Below are 14054 nucleotides of genomic sequence, written 5' to 3'. Positions count from 1 at the left end.
GTTCTGCGCTCAGGTGGCCCAAAGGATGCTGCCTGAAGCCGAACGTAATGTTTGCCATTTGCAGGCTTAACTGCACTTATTATTCTGGGTTTTTCAGACATGTGTTGCGGACCAGCAGGAAATACTGGTGTGGTTGTTTTAGAAAGGCATTAACCACGGGAGTGCCAAAAGCAACCGCACTCACATCTACGGTGAAAGTTCAATGTTGCTTTTCCTCTTGGCTCCATCTTAAGGCCAGCAACCGGAGGAGCGGAGGCCTCTGGGAGTTGTAGTTCTCCACGTATGTCGTAGCGGTCTGATAGTACGCTTCTCTGAAGTCAGATACTTCACTTCCCAGCGTGCTATGTAGGGAGTCGAAGTGTCTCCTGGGAGATGAAGTTTCACTTCTGGAGGGTCCATGGAGGCTGCCCCTCACCTGGAACTACAACTCCCATGTACACCTGTATTTTGGCTAGTAGCCTTTGTCCATCTGCCTCAAGCTGGGACTAAAGGGAAATACTTAGTAAAGATTTTGAGGTTTTTAAAATTTATATTGCATATGCTTGGAATAAATATTACTGGATATTGTAATTGTTGTATGTTCCAAGTATTAGGGAATGTACATGCTTATAAGCAGCTAATACGTGACAATTTAAATTAAGAGTCTGTTCACATGATTTCTTTAAAAAATACTGTATCATTTGTAAATTAGAGAAAGTGAATCATAAAAATGTGATATATACTTTATTCAATGCATATTACATATAGTTATTGTAATTTCATCATTTAAAATGATTAAACCATATATATATATCAATTTTATAGATTAGAAATCAAAAGCAAAGATCAAAATAAAAAACACTTGTTCAAGATAATCCAGTTAGTGAGTAGAAGTACTAGAATTAATCCTTTCTGCATATCAGTTTCAACTTAGAAAATGTCTCTATCTTGCTGAGCTGAGAAGCAATTCAACCTTATTTACAAAATTCAGTCTTTCCATTATATCATGTTGCAAAAACTATTTAGATCATTTCAGTCTAAGGGCAAATACTTGACATAATTCTTGGCATATTGTGGAGGTTTCACAAATGGTATATTTATATATCTTTATATTACTTTTTTTGAGAGCTGATCTTGGGGCTTGTACTCAGGGTCTGGGTCCTACCTCTGAGCTTTTGTGCTTGTTAGGTCAAGGATAAAGATCTACCACTTGAGCCTCAGCTCCACTTCTGGCTTTGTGTTGATAAGAGTCTCATGGACTTTTCCTGCCCCAGCTGCCTTCCAACCACAATCCACAGATCTCAACCTCTTGAATAGCTAGGTTTACAGGCGTAAACCACTTGTGTGGATACCTTTTATTTTAGAGGTCAGGAAACTGGTCCTAACAGCAGCCAACATGAGATATGTAGCTATTTTGATAATGGTTTTTCTCTTAATTTGTTGGATGTAGGCCATAGATTAGAACCAGTTGTCATGACATCATTTTTCTCTCTCTCTCTCTATTCCTGTCCTCTTTCTGCCTCTTTCTTTCCCCCTCTCTCTTCCTGTCATTGTCTCCCTTTTTTTTCTCTCCTCCTCCTCATCTTTTTCTTTTGATGGATACTTGGGCTGGAACTCAGAGCCTTTTGCTCTGGCTTGACTTTTTCACTTGAGACACACCTCTACTTTCAGCTTTTTGCTAGTTAATTGGAGATAAGAATGTCACAGACTTTTCTGCTCAAATTGGCGTTGTACTTTGATTCTCAGATCTCAGCCTCCTGATCAGCTATGATTACAGGTATGAGCCACCAATGCTGGGCTAAAGTCTTTTTAAAGTAAGGTCATATTTTTTCAAATTAATTTAACAAATGTTTTTGTGAGCATATCTATATGCTTATCTTTCTTTAGGTACAAGAGAGATTTTTTAAGGGAAAATTCATAAATGTAAAAGTACCTATTTTGGACAGATTGATAAAACATGCTCTGAAATGTGATTTAATAAAAAAAATGCATGAAAGAAGAAAAGAACCTAAGGTAGTAGAGCTGCAAAGACTTTGTAAATTATCAAATTTCTTTCAGTTTATAAAAGAGAAAGTCTTCCTTTCCTAACCTTTTGTCAAAAGCAGCTTTTCCTGTAAGAAGGCTTTACAGACAGTATATGACCTTTTCAGGGTCTGCTGTCTTCTACTTCATGTCCTTATTCTAGCCTCCTTCCTATGAATATTTGGAGGAATGCCTAAAGAGATGCTTTTGTATTCTCATCTCTATTTGTGTTTAGAAGCAACTGCAACATGTTCTGTTTCTATTTTGGGAATTAGTCTTGTTTTGGCTCTCATTACTCTTCTCTCATTTGTTTTTTCAGATTCCTAAGAACAAAATCTTACATGGTTTTGATATTCACAGATCTTACCATCTAACTCTCTAGTATAAGGTATCAGAAATATACACGAGTTAGGTGAATTACATGAAACTTTGCTTTTAGAAGACATACAGCTCTTCATTTATGTATTTACAGATATTAAAAGCATGTAGCTCTCACCTTTTCTGTGTGAAAGATGATTTCTACCTAATTCGATATAACATAACAGTTTTGTAAATTATTGGCTAAACATTTCTGATACAGTCACCGTGTGAGAAGTTCTCCCCTTCAACCTCTCTGTTCCTTGGCATTCTCCCCATTGACAGTCTGATAATTCAGCACCCAGCATACTGCCTGACCACTAGTAAGATATTGAAAATACATTTGTGGACTTGCAGTCATAAACACCCCTGAGCTATTCCCACATATTTTTCTTAAATCTCAGTTTTCTCTTTTAATGTAGAGATGTATGTTTGAAAGGTAAGTTGTTGGAGGTTGCTTTCCTTTCAACATGTACATCGCAGAGAAAAATCTCAGCCTTTGAGGTTATCCTCCAAGGCTGTCTCTGGGCAAGTAAATGTCTGTGAACCCCTCAGAGGAGAAAGCAGCCTAAATAGTAAAATGACAGAGAAACAATTGTGATTGGTTATGTGGAGGCCTGGGGTATTAATCCCAGCCCTTTCTCTTAGACTTGGTTTTCTCTCTGGAAAATAGAAATAATAAACATTTTTAACCTCATAGAGTGATGATAAAGAAGGAAATGTGTTTAAAGCTTTGATCATGCTGTCATGCTCTTAATAGCTTGCAGTAAATAGATAAATAATAGCTCTTGTTTTGTCATTATTAATGTAAGCTTGATATATGAAAATTCATATTTCTCCCAGAGTTGAACTTGAGCCAGGTATCTACTTTATGCAAGGATTTGCCATTTGTTTTCTTAGAGTAGCTAGTGTGGTCATTAGAATTTAAAATATAAAGTTCCCACTATTCTTGAAAACCCATCTTGAAAGCTCAGTCATACTCTTGTGGACAGAGAGATAGTGTGGATTTTGGCTGGATCTTGCTTTCTGAGAGGTTCCTAACCTATGGCTTCATCTATATATAAAATCTAGGATGGAAAAGCTGCTTGCTGTGCTAATGAGGCCTTCTGTCCACCTGTAGAAAGGACTGAGGCCTATCCAAGAAGCCTTAGGAATAAAGTGAAATAGTTATCATCAGCTGGTGAGTAATACAGGGGTAGAGGCCATGTGAACATGCCAGTGCTTCTTTCTAAAGTCAACAACTTCAGTAGCCATGAGGTTACCAATAAGGAGGTGTGTTTCTGTGAAGCAAGGATGGGGAATCTCTAGCCCTCTGGCAATATAAGGCCCTCACAATAATTTGGTACATGATAAGGCAGACATGTATGCTTCTTGTCAGCTGCTCTCAGCCTGTCTGCCTGTATTAATAGTTTTGAATGACCTGTGAATAATGTTATTGTAGCCAAAGGGGGCTTGGAAGAATAAAGGTTCTCTACCTTGTCCTAAAAGGGCAGGGTAGGAGAAATGGGGATGAGGATCACAGAAGAGCAAAATGATAAATACAACAGCATAGCTCCTGGGAATCCTAAACCTGTCTTTATTTGGCACATTTATTTTGCTCTTGGCTCTGCCAAGTGTTGTATCAGGAGTTGGTGACAGAGCCATGAATGCTACTGACAGGGACGTGTGAGTAGAGGTGAGCGGTGCATATTCTAGATGCAGAGGAAGGAAGGAAAGAAGGAATTGCTATCGGGATTTCATGAATACAAAGAAGGTGATGGGATGATACTGCAGAGGCAAATATGTTTGATGTTTCATACAGTCCAGTAACTTGTACCATACACAAATTTTGTGTGTGTGTGTGTGTGTGTGTGTGTGTGTGTGTGAGAGAGCGTGCATGCATGCGCTTGTGGGTGCATGCTGGTCCTGGGGCTTGAAGTCAGGTTCTGGGCTCTGTCTCTAGGCTCAAGGCTAGCACTCCACTACTTGTGCCACAGCTCCACTTCTGGCTTTTTTTGGTAGTTTATTGGAGATAAGTCTCACAGGCTTTCATGCTCCAGAGGCAGGCTTTGAATCCTCAAATCTCAGCCTCTTGAATAGCTAAGATTGTAGGCATGAACCACTGGTGCCCAGCTGCAAATTGTGAACTTTTTTCCAAGGGTATTTGAATAAAATTTATTAGTCTTAAGTGGGGAAATGAAGTGTTTGAATATTTTTCAAAATATAGATGCACTGTGAGAGTTGATGTAAAATAGTATATCTGACTAAAGCACATCTAACTAAAGACCTTAGTGTGCATTTGAAAATGTGGATTCTGGAAGTGGCGCTGTAGCTCAAGTGGTAGAGCGCTGGCCTTGAGCTGAAGAGCTGAAGGACAGCGCCCAGGCCCAGAGTTCAAGCCCCACGACCGACAAAAAAAAAAAAAAAAAAAGAAAATGTGGATTCTGATTCAATACATGTGGAATGAACGAGAGGTGCAGGCTTTCTGATAGGCTATTGCTATGGTTTCCTGGGCTGTATTATGAGTAGTAAGTATTTAGGAGATTCTTTGGCTAAGTGAGAGATGATATCAAGAGGGTGGTCTCTAGAGAGCAAAATACATGGATTTTTGTGTTGGTACTACCAGTTACTAATACTACCAGTGTCTGTGTGACACTGGGGAAACTATCCTAAACCTCAATTTCCTCATCTTGGCAATGGGGGGTAATAATTCCGATTGCAGAGGGATAGTTTAAGTTTTTAAAGGGGCAATTCATGGCAAATATTTAGCAAACACAGTAGCTGGTACTCAATAAAAGGTAGCTTTTGATTTGACTGTTACTATTACCATAAAAAGCACAATCCTGAATATAATGACACATCCATGTAACCTTAGCCTTCAGGAGGCTGATGCAGGAGGACTGTGAATTTGAGCCCAGCCTGAGCTATATAGCTCTTCAAGGCTATTCTGATTTTAAAAGGGAGATCCTGTCTGAAAAAACAAAATCACAACTTCATTCATCCTGCTTTAGGTTTCCTTGTTTATCAGATTTTGAATATTGAGTAGAATACATTACCTTTAATTCTACTGATTTTGCTTACTTCTCATATATCAAGTCTGGAACTTCTTCAATCTTCCGTAAATCTTTGGTATTATGTATCCAGGGGAATTGGAATCTTTTCTTCATTCATTCTGGGCTCAAGGCTAAGGCCCCCATAACAAAAGATCCATAATGGGGGCTTGAAGATAAAAGAAGAAATGGGTAAAGTTGTGCGTGTGTGTGTGTGTGTGTGTGTGTGTGTGTGTGTGTGTGTGTGTGTGTTTGTGTGTGTGTGTGTGTGTGTCTTCCTGCTGGTTCTGGAATCTGAAGTAGGTGCCTTAGCACTGTCCCTGAGCTTTTGTGTTCAAGGCTAGCTCTGTATCACTTGAGCCACAGCTCCACTTTTGGCTTTTTGAAGGTTAATGGAAGAGTTTCATAGCCTTTTCTACTCTGCTGGCTTTGAATTGCAACCCTCAGATCTCAGTCTTTTGAGTAGCTAGGATTATAGGCATGAGCCACCTGTGCCTGGCAATTGTACACTTTTCATGCTAGGTTTGAAGTAGACAATCATGGAGAAATGTGATTGGATAAAAAAATATTATCTCACGCTAATTGGCAGGAGGAAACATAGCAAGATTTGCTGGGCCAGATTCTTCACTATGCCCTTACTTCTTCAGAGATAAGGATATTCCTTTCTTCTGGGTATGGGACAGACATCTCTCCCGTGAGAGATGAGAAAGAAATAGGTCTTATGATCTATTTCATGGATGGTCAGAAAACCTTTTAGTACTTGCTTCATGAAATAAGAGAAAGTGACAGTAACTTTGTTTCTGCTGTTTTCTCATATTCCTTTGGCTTAAAATATTTTGAGTACTATGTTCTGATTGCTATCATGGACAAATTGGCATATGTCAAGGCATATATCTGAATCTCTAAATTTGATGGGGGAAAATATGACTCCTTAAAGAAATCTGTTCTATCTGATTATTAAGATGGGAATATAGGTCATTCTAGTAGATTACTTTCCAACCAGTGGAAATTGTAGCCATGATGAGCTACAATTAGATCACTTGACACTAATCTTATCATCCCATCCAGATAGATCAATCAGATTGGTATTGATGTTGGATTTTTTTTTTTTTTTTTTTTTTTTGGTCAGTCATGGGGCTTGAATTCAGGGCCTGGGCACTGTCCATGAGCTCTTGCTCAAAGCTAGTGCTCTACCACTTTGAGCCACAGCTCTACTTCCTTTTTTTGAGTGTTAATTGTAGATAAGAGTCTCTCAGGGACTTTTCTGCCCTGGCTGGCTTTGAATTGCAATCCTTAAATCTCAGCTTCCTGAGTAGCTAGGATTACAGGCGTGAGCCACCTGTGCTTAGTTTGATGTTACTTCCCTGATTCTAAAGTTATTTAGGACAGAAAGTCAGCCATGGGTTCTAACAATAGAACACCCTGAAAGGAATCAGGTGTAATCTAACAAGTAAAGGCTTTTAGTGGGGAAATAGCATTTTAAAGTCTTTGGGAGTCAAAGAATGAGACACCCCATCACAACACTCTTATGAAACCGCACGAAATAACTACAGGTTATGCCCTGGGTCACAGCTGAGGTTAATTCCATGTGACATTTTTTCTCTGACACCTTCCTTGTGTCTCTGCTTTGCTTACTAGAGTCGGGATTCTTCTTATATTGATTTTCAGGTTGCATTTCTCATCTTAGTATCTAGTTTGTTTCATTCTTCATAACTGGGGAAAAAGCATAAAGCTATTAAACCACATTTAAAATGATCCATTTTCATAATCCACAGTAGTGTTATGGTAAAGGTTTAGAGGAATTGTTTGGATAAATATAACTAGTAATTTTCAAATGCTGTAATTTGAAATGAAATACTTATGGGGAGGTTGCCTATTACAAGGGTTGATTTCTTAAAAAAAAAAAACAAAACACAGGTGCCCAACTCCCCATTTCAAGACAGAACAATTAAGCTAATTTGATTGAACACCTTTAATTTTCTGGACCAGTCATAAATTTTAGATTCTCCTAGGGCTGTGAGATTTAAACTGACAAAGAAGAAATTAGCAGAAGAAACTTTTTGTTATGTATGCAAGCCAGAGCCTTTCCAGAAAGAAGACCCTGAAGAGAGCTGGTGCCTTTGGCTCATTGCCTGTAATCCCAGCTACTCAGTGGGCTGAGATCTGAGGATTGTGGCTGGAAGTCAGCTTGGGCAGGAAACTGTGAGATTCTTTTTTTTTTTTTTTTTTTTTTTTTTTTTGGGTCCGGTCATGGGGCCTGAACTCTGGGTCTGGGCGCTGTCCCTCAGCTCTTCAGCTCAAGGCTAGCACTCTACCACCTGAGCTACAGTGCCACTTCCGACTTTTTTCTTTTTGCTTATGTGGTGCTAAGGAATTGAACCCAGGGCCTCTGGCATGCAAGGCATGTGCTGTACCACTGAGCCACCTTCCCAGCCGGAAACTGTGAGATTCTTATTTATCCACCAGAAAAAAAAAAAAAAAGGCGGAAATTGGACCTGTGGCTCAATTGGTAGAGTGGTAGCGTTGAGCAAAATATCTCAGGGATAAGCGCAGGACCTGAGTTCAAGCCCCAGAATCAGAAAAAAAAAGTGGTGTGTTGACTGGGACTTTATGTACCATGGAGTACAAGCTAGAAGAAGATGATTAGGAAAATGTGTAGGAAAATAAAGGAAATTTTGTAAGGTTTGCTATATAGATAAGGGTCCTCCTCTTTCATACTTGAAAAGGAATAGCTTTAAAAATGGGCCTTCTTTAAAACAACAACAAGGGAAGAACTTGTGTCCATATCTTGGGGTTCATGTCACTTTGCATCATCTTATATGGTCATATGTTCATAGCTTTTGAGTTTTCAGTTCATCTGATACAATTATCCTTTACATATACTAATTATTGCAAATGAGGGAAACCATGGGACCTAAATTTCTTTCGGACTGGATTACTTCACTTAATATGAATTTTTCCAAGTCTTTCCATTTCCTAACAAATGAGGTGGTGTCATTCTTCTGATGGAGGCATAGAATTCCATTGTATATATCATTTTCTTTATCCACTCATCTACTGAGGGGCATCTGGGTTGGTTCTATATCTTAGCTATGGTGAATAATGCTGTGATAAACATAGTTGTGCTGGTGGCTCTAGTATGGCCTTGTTTGTTTTCATTTAGGTAAATGCCCAGAAGTGGGATTGCTGGGTCATAGGGGAGCTCTATGTGGAGTCTTTCGAGGAACCTTCATACTGCTTTCCAAAGTAGTTGAACAAGTTTACACTCCCACCAACAATGCAGTAGGGTTCCCTTTTGGCCACATTCCCTCCAGCATCTGTTGTTATTAGATTTCTTGATTATAGCCAGTCTAACTGGGGTGAGGTGGAATTTCAATGTTGTTTTGATTTGCATTTCTTTTAGGGCCAGAAAGGTTGAACATTTCTTCATGTGTCTATTGGCCATTCTTATTTCCTCTTCAGAGAAGTCTCTAAGTCTTTAGCCCCCTTGTTGATGGGGTAGTTGTTTCTTTGAGGATTTGCTTTGGAGGATTTAATTTTTTGAGTTATAAGTATATTTTAGATATGAGGCCCTGGTCTATTGTATAGCTATGTGATTTTTTTTCCTTTATTTGTTCTTCCCCATGTGGTATATCCCCTGTTGTCACTGTACTTGACTTTGGTACCCTGCATCTTGTATATACGTTTATCTAATATGGGGAACAACAAAACGCTGAAACAAGGGCACAGGATGACCCATTGCAACAAGGATACCCCCAAGACAGTATATTGGAAACAAACTTTTCAACTTCTGGGGTGGGGTGGAGTGGGAGGGGTGAGGGGGGTGGGGGGGTTGGAGGGTGAGGAGGAGTGTAGGAGGTAGGGGAGGGAAGGGATTATGGGAGAACAGTAAGGGGAGGGGTAACAATGATTGACAAGTAATATACTCATTGCCTTACTCATGTACCTGTAACTCATCTGTACAGCATCTTTACAATAAAATGAAATGAAAAAAAGAGAATAAAGAAATGTAAAACAAAAAATAGGTCTCCTTTACAAAGGGAATTTATGCCCTGCTTATAACCAGACAGAGGAGAGTAGCAAGTTAACCTCGCATAACTACTACTACCTGCCCCAGATCTACTGTTTTTTAATTGCCATCACCTCAAAATAACTCTCTGCCAAAGCGCATTTCTGATATGGGGTGGCAGGTTCTGATCTCCTTCACTACCCTTTCCTTTAAACATTTTTTTAGTCTTCATAGAAAATGTATTTACTAGTATTCGCGTGTTTACATTGAAAATTTTCAAGAATCCAGGAGCATTATTGGCTTGCATTTCATGCTCCAACTTTTCCTTAGCCTCTCTGCTCACCAGATTGTTTCATAATATGGTAGGCCTTCTTTTCCTAATCTGTTGTCTCCTACAATGAAAAAGAGTGGGAAAAAGAATGTTGTTGCTAGAGGGTCTAATAGAATCAAAATCATGTATTTTACTAGCGTTTTGTAGGTATTCTGATGTTTTCTTTTAAGAATGAATATGTATGAATGGAAGAGGAAATCATGAAATGGATTGAAGTTTAGGGATAGCTGACAATATTCTGGAATTTAAAGACACTTTCTTAGTCTTTTTATGTGTTTATTAGTGTTTCGTGTTAAGGATTTGCATGTTTCTATTAACAATCAGAATTCTATTAAAATTCAGTATATTTTCAGGTTCTTAGACTCACAGTTACTGGAGTTAAAAATCACCATAGATAACAGTGAAGTATCAGTACTTCCTCATGAAGGTTTAATGCATGCGTGTTTTAGGTAGAGGAGACTATAGCCTGTAGTCATTTAATCAGTGAAGTTTTGTGGTATGTGGTAAGAGCAGAAGTTTCATTTTTTTGTAGTGCTGTAGTCTTCTTCCTGTGTCTTCAGTTTTGAAAACAAAACAAAAACTCTTGCCACTGCCCTCAGACATCGACCTGGTTCTGGCAGATGTTTAAGCAGTCTAAGCAGGAACTTATATATAGAGTTGGAATCCTGAGGGTAAGTAGAGGAATGGGTTTGAACCCTCTAGAATAAGGTTGTTTTGACCTTGGGGCATTGGATCCTGAGGTCCCTGACCTAATTGATAGATTGATTCTTCTTGTTGGATTCATAACTTGATGGTATCATTGAGAGGTAGTGGAAACCTTAGGAAGTGAGGCCTAGCTTGAGGAAGTAAGTCACTAAGGTTATGCATTTAGAGGACATATATTACCCCTGGTTCTTTGCTCTGTCTCTTTGCTTCCTGACTGCCTTGCTGTGACCAGCCAGATTCCTTCCACCATAATGTTCTGTCTCAGAACAGGCCCAGAGATGCAGAGCCAGCTGACCTTGAACTATAAAGTCTCTGAAACCATAAGTCAAAATAAATCTTTCCCCCTTTTGAGTTGTTCACATCAGGTATTTGTGACAGTGCTAAGTCACTAGCTTGGGTGTAAACCCATTCCCTTCCCCTCCCCAGTAGAATTGCTCTCAGTGGAATCATCTCCCCAGTATAATTGATCTGAGTGGAATATATTCTGGATGATTCTAGCTTGTAAATCTCTGGCCAGAAAGCATCAATATGTGTTAAAATTATGAAAAGAATGGGACATTATAACTGGGCTAAATATATTAAGAGGTAAAGTGCCTCACATTCGCATCTTAGTATGAGATATACAATATGAAACCTTATTTGAAAGTTCCTAATTTTTCTTTTGTCCTACCAATTTTAGAGAGCCTGAACTTTATAAGCTAAAACATACCCATTTGCACATAATATCCTAACATCTGAAATGCATTCAAGGAATTTAGGCCTCAGTTTTATGCTCAACACTTAGAATTATTCCTGTACTCAGAGAGAAGGGAATGCTATGACTGGCTAGGCTTAGTTCATCTCCTTTGTTCTTGCAGAGATGTTTGCCCAAAGGAAGTACAGCAGGGCTGCTTCATTGCTTGGCATCAGAGGTACCATTCACATATGAAGTGATATATATTGAGTTGTTTCATAACTGGACATAAACATGCCTTGATTAAGTAGAGGTACTGTCACTTTCATCAGAAAGGAAATGATACCAGGGATATAAAATCAATAGGTGGCCACTGCAGTCTGAAATCCCAGTGGCTTCGTTCTTTTGGCTGAGGAAGTAGAAGGAAGTCCAGGAAGCTTTAGTAGCCAGTGGTCACAAATAAATCTGCAGCTGAGGCCTTCTCTTGGCATCTTTGAGCAGGGGATAAAGCTTTCCCTAAGCTAAGGCTTCCTCTGGCCTCCTGAATTTCGGAGGCAACAGGCCAAGGTTTCCATGGCCTAGAGGAATTAGCTATGTTTGATGCCCTTGTGCAGATAGAACAGCTGGGCCTAACTCCTGTGGGTCAAGGTCTGGCTAGAACTATATGCAATGAGACCAATGACACAGCAGCTTCCCCATTTCTAACCAACTCCCAGTTGTTGCTCATGCTGGCAGTCCATGTTCTCCCCTTGGAACAGGGAGGTTCTAGATCTCTATGGCTTCTTATGAGGTTGCTGTTCTATTTTAATGTACTGAGTTAGAGCACTCTTATAGTGTTTAGAGTTCTTAAATGTATGTATGTATGTATGTATGTATGTATATATGTATGTATGTATCTATTAAAAACTGAGGGTTATCTTGGGTAAATTGCTTTGATTTGCAGCTGGATCTAATAGTACCTACTTTATTTTTTTTAATATACATTTTTATTGTAAAGATACTGTACAGAGGGGTTATAGTTACATGAGTAAGCTAATGAGTACATTTCCTATGGAGCATTGTTATCCCCTCCTTTGTTTTTCCTCTACCAGCCCTTCCCTCCCCACCTCCTTAACTCCACCCCCACTCCCTACCTCCCCACCCCCCAGTAGTAAAGTTCGTTTTCAACATAGTGTCTTTTACATCTCATTGTTACAATGGGTCAACCTATATCCTTGTTTCAGTATTTTGTTATTTCCCTTCCCACCACCAAATTGGAAAAATGTATATACAAGATACAGGGCACTGGATTCAAATACAGTGAAAATAGGGGTTATACTATGGGGGAAGAACATACAAAAGAAACAAAAAAATCACATAGTACATTGTAGGTACATTCAAAACAGCAGCAAGAAAGATAAAACCTCTTGTGTACCTATCTTGGGGTTCATTTTGCTTAGCATCATCTTATATGGTCATATATAGTACCTACTTTATAAATAGATCTGAATTAGTACATAAAATACTAGCACAACACCTTTTATGTAGTAAATACTTGTTAAGTGTTAGCTATTATTTTTATTTCTTTTGTATTTCTTTTGAGTGGAGAGCCATATCCATAAAGCATGTGCTTTTATGATCACTGGCTTTGTGAGCATGGACAGATTTCTTGGTTCAGTCTCAATTTTATCAGCTTTAAAATGGGGATTATAATGGCAGATACCTATTAACATTGCAAGGGTTGAGTAGGAATGAATGTATGAAGCCCTTGTATGAAGCATGTATTAGCTAGTGTCTATATTAGAAATACTAATCACTGGATTGAGGAGTCTACATGTTGGGAAGGTTTTTGGCAGTGTGGAAGTAGACTCTGTCAGTGTGGTTGAAATAGTCTACGGCTACTTTTGTCATAGTGGCAGGTTGTAGAGAGTAGCTTGGGGATGTGGAAATAGGAAACATCTTACAGTGACAGTAAGTCCTAATCTATCTACCACACACATAGATTGTGGGTAACAATCTGGCAACAGGTCTAGTTCCAAATCTTGCTTGACTAGATGCTGAAAGTTGCTTTGACCTTGAGCCTCAAGGGCTTCATTGATGTTCTGCCTGGGTCTGGGCCCAGGCCCCACTTGTGGCTTCACTGTGACTCAGTACCTGCCTTAATAAGTTGCCTTAACTTGCTTGTGATTACAGTTTCAGTCCCAAAGCTCTAGCCTTGTTCTTACTAGCCTTCTTGTGTATGAGTCATTCTGTTACTTACCAACAATTTATTCCCTCAGCGTACATTTACTGCAGACTTCTGGGTGTCAGGCCTCGTGCTAGGTATGGATATGTAGTAGAAAAGATAGGAAATGTACAGGCAAACCAATGTTATTATCAATACCAGATCCAAGAAAGATGAGTGTACACTAATAGGGAAAGATTAGATAAAATGGATGGGATATTGAGCAGAGACCTATGAAAATGATGGGAGAGAGCCAGGCATTTTTTTTTCCATTCTGTTAATATTATCTATTGTCCCTTTCTGGACAGTTAGTTCCATGATGGTAAGGACATTGTTGGTCTTCTTCATCACTGTGTGTGTCCGTGCCTAGAAGAAAGCGTGGCCCATTACAGAGTGGGTTACATCTCACTGTGACCATCAAGATCTGAAATCTGTGTTGACCTGAGACTGTTGCTTTATATAGATGGGTTTTTCATACTGCACAGGTCACAGGAATTTTTCAGTGCTGGAGAGTCAAGTACATAGTATAATTTGGCTATTATTACTATTTGGCTCTGGAATTGTTGTTAGAATTGTTGTAATAACTGACACACAATCAGCACTCAGTAAATAAATATTACCTGAGACTAGTGTTACTACACCTGTCCCCTGACTGGTAATAATGCATGTGTGCCAGTTTCACCTTGTAAATCACTAGACCTTGCTTGTAGAATAGTGTTTTGGTGGTCCCCTCTTTGCTTTATTCA

The 14054-nt window shown here is 39.1% G+C and overlaps 1 protein-coding gene across 6 annotated transcripts in view; it reads left to right on the top strand.

The window, feature by feature from the left end:
• The window catches only part of Fhit (fragile histidine triad diadenosine triphosphatase), a 1320449-nt gene that overhangs the window by 918 nt on the left and 1305477 nt on the right, over positions 1-14054 (top strand). The gene's annotated exons all lie outside the window — the stretch shown is intronic.

This window comes from Dipodomys merriami, unplaced genomic scaffold, assembly GCF_024711535.1.
Source record: "Dipodomys merriami isolate MVZ:Mamm:240054 unplaced genomic scaffold, mDipMer1.0.p SCAF_13, whole genome shotgun sequence".
Classification (NCBI taxonomy): Eukaryota; Metazoa; Chordata; class Mammalia; order Rodentia; family Heteromyidae; genus Dipodomys; species Dipodomys merriami.
The sequence above is the reverse complement of the archived record's forward strand: the minus strand, read 5'-3'. Positions and strand labels throughout refer to the sequence as shown.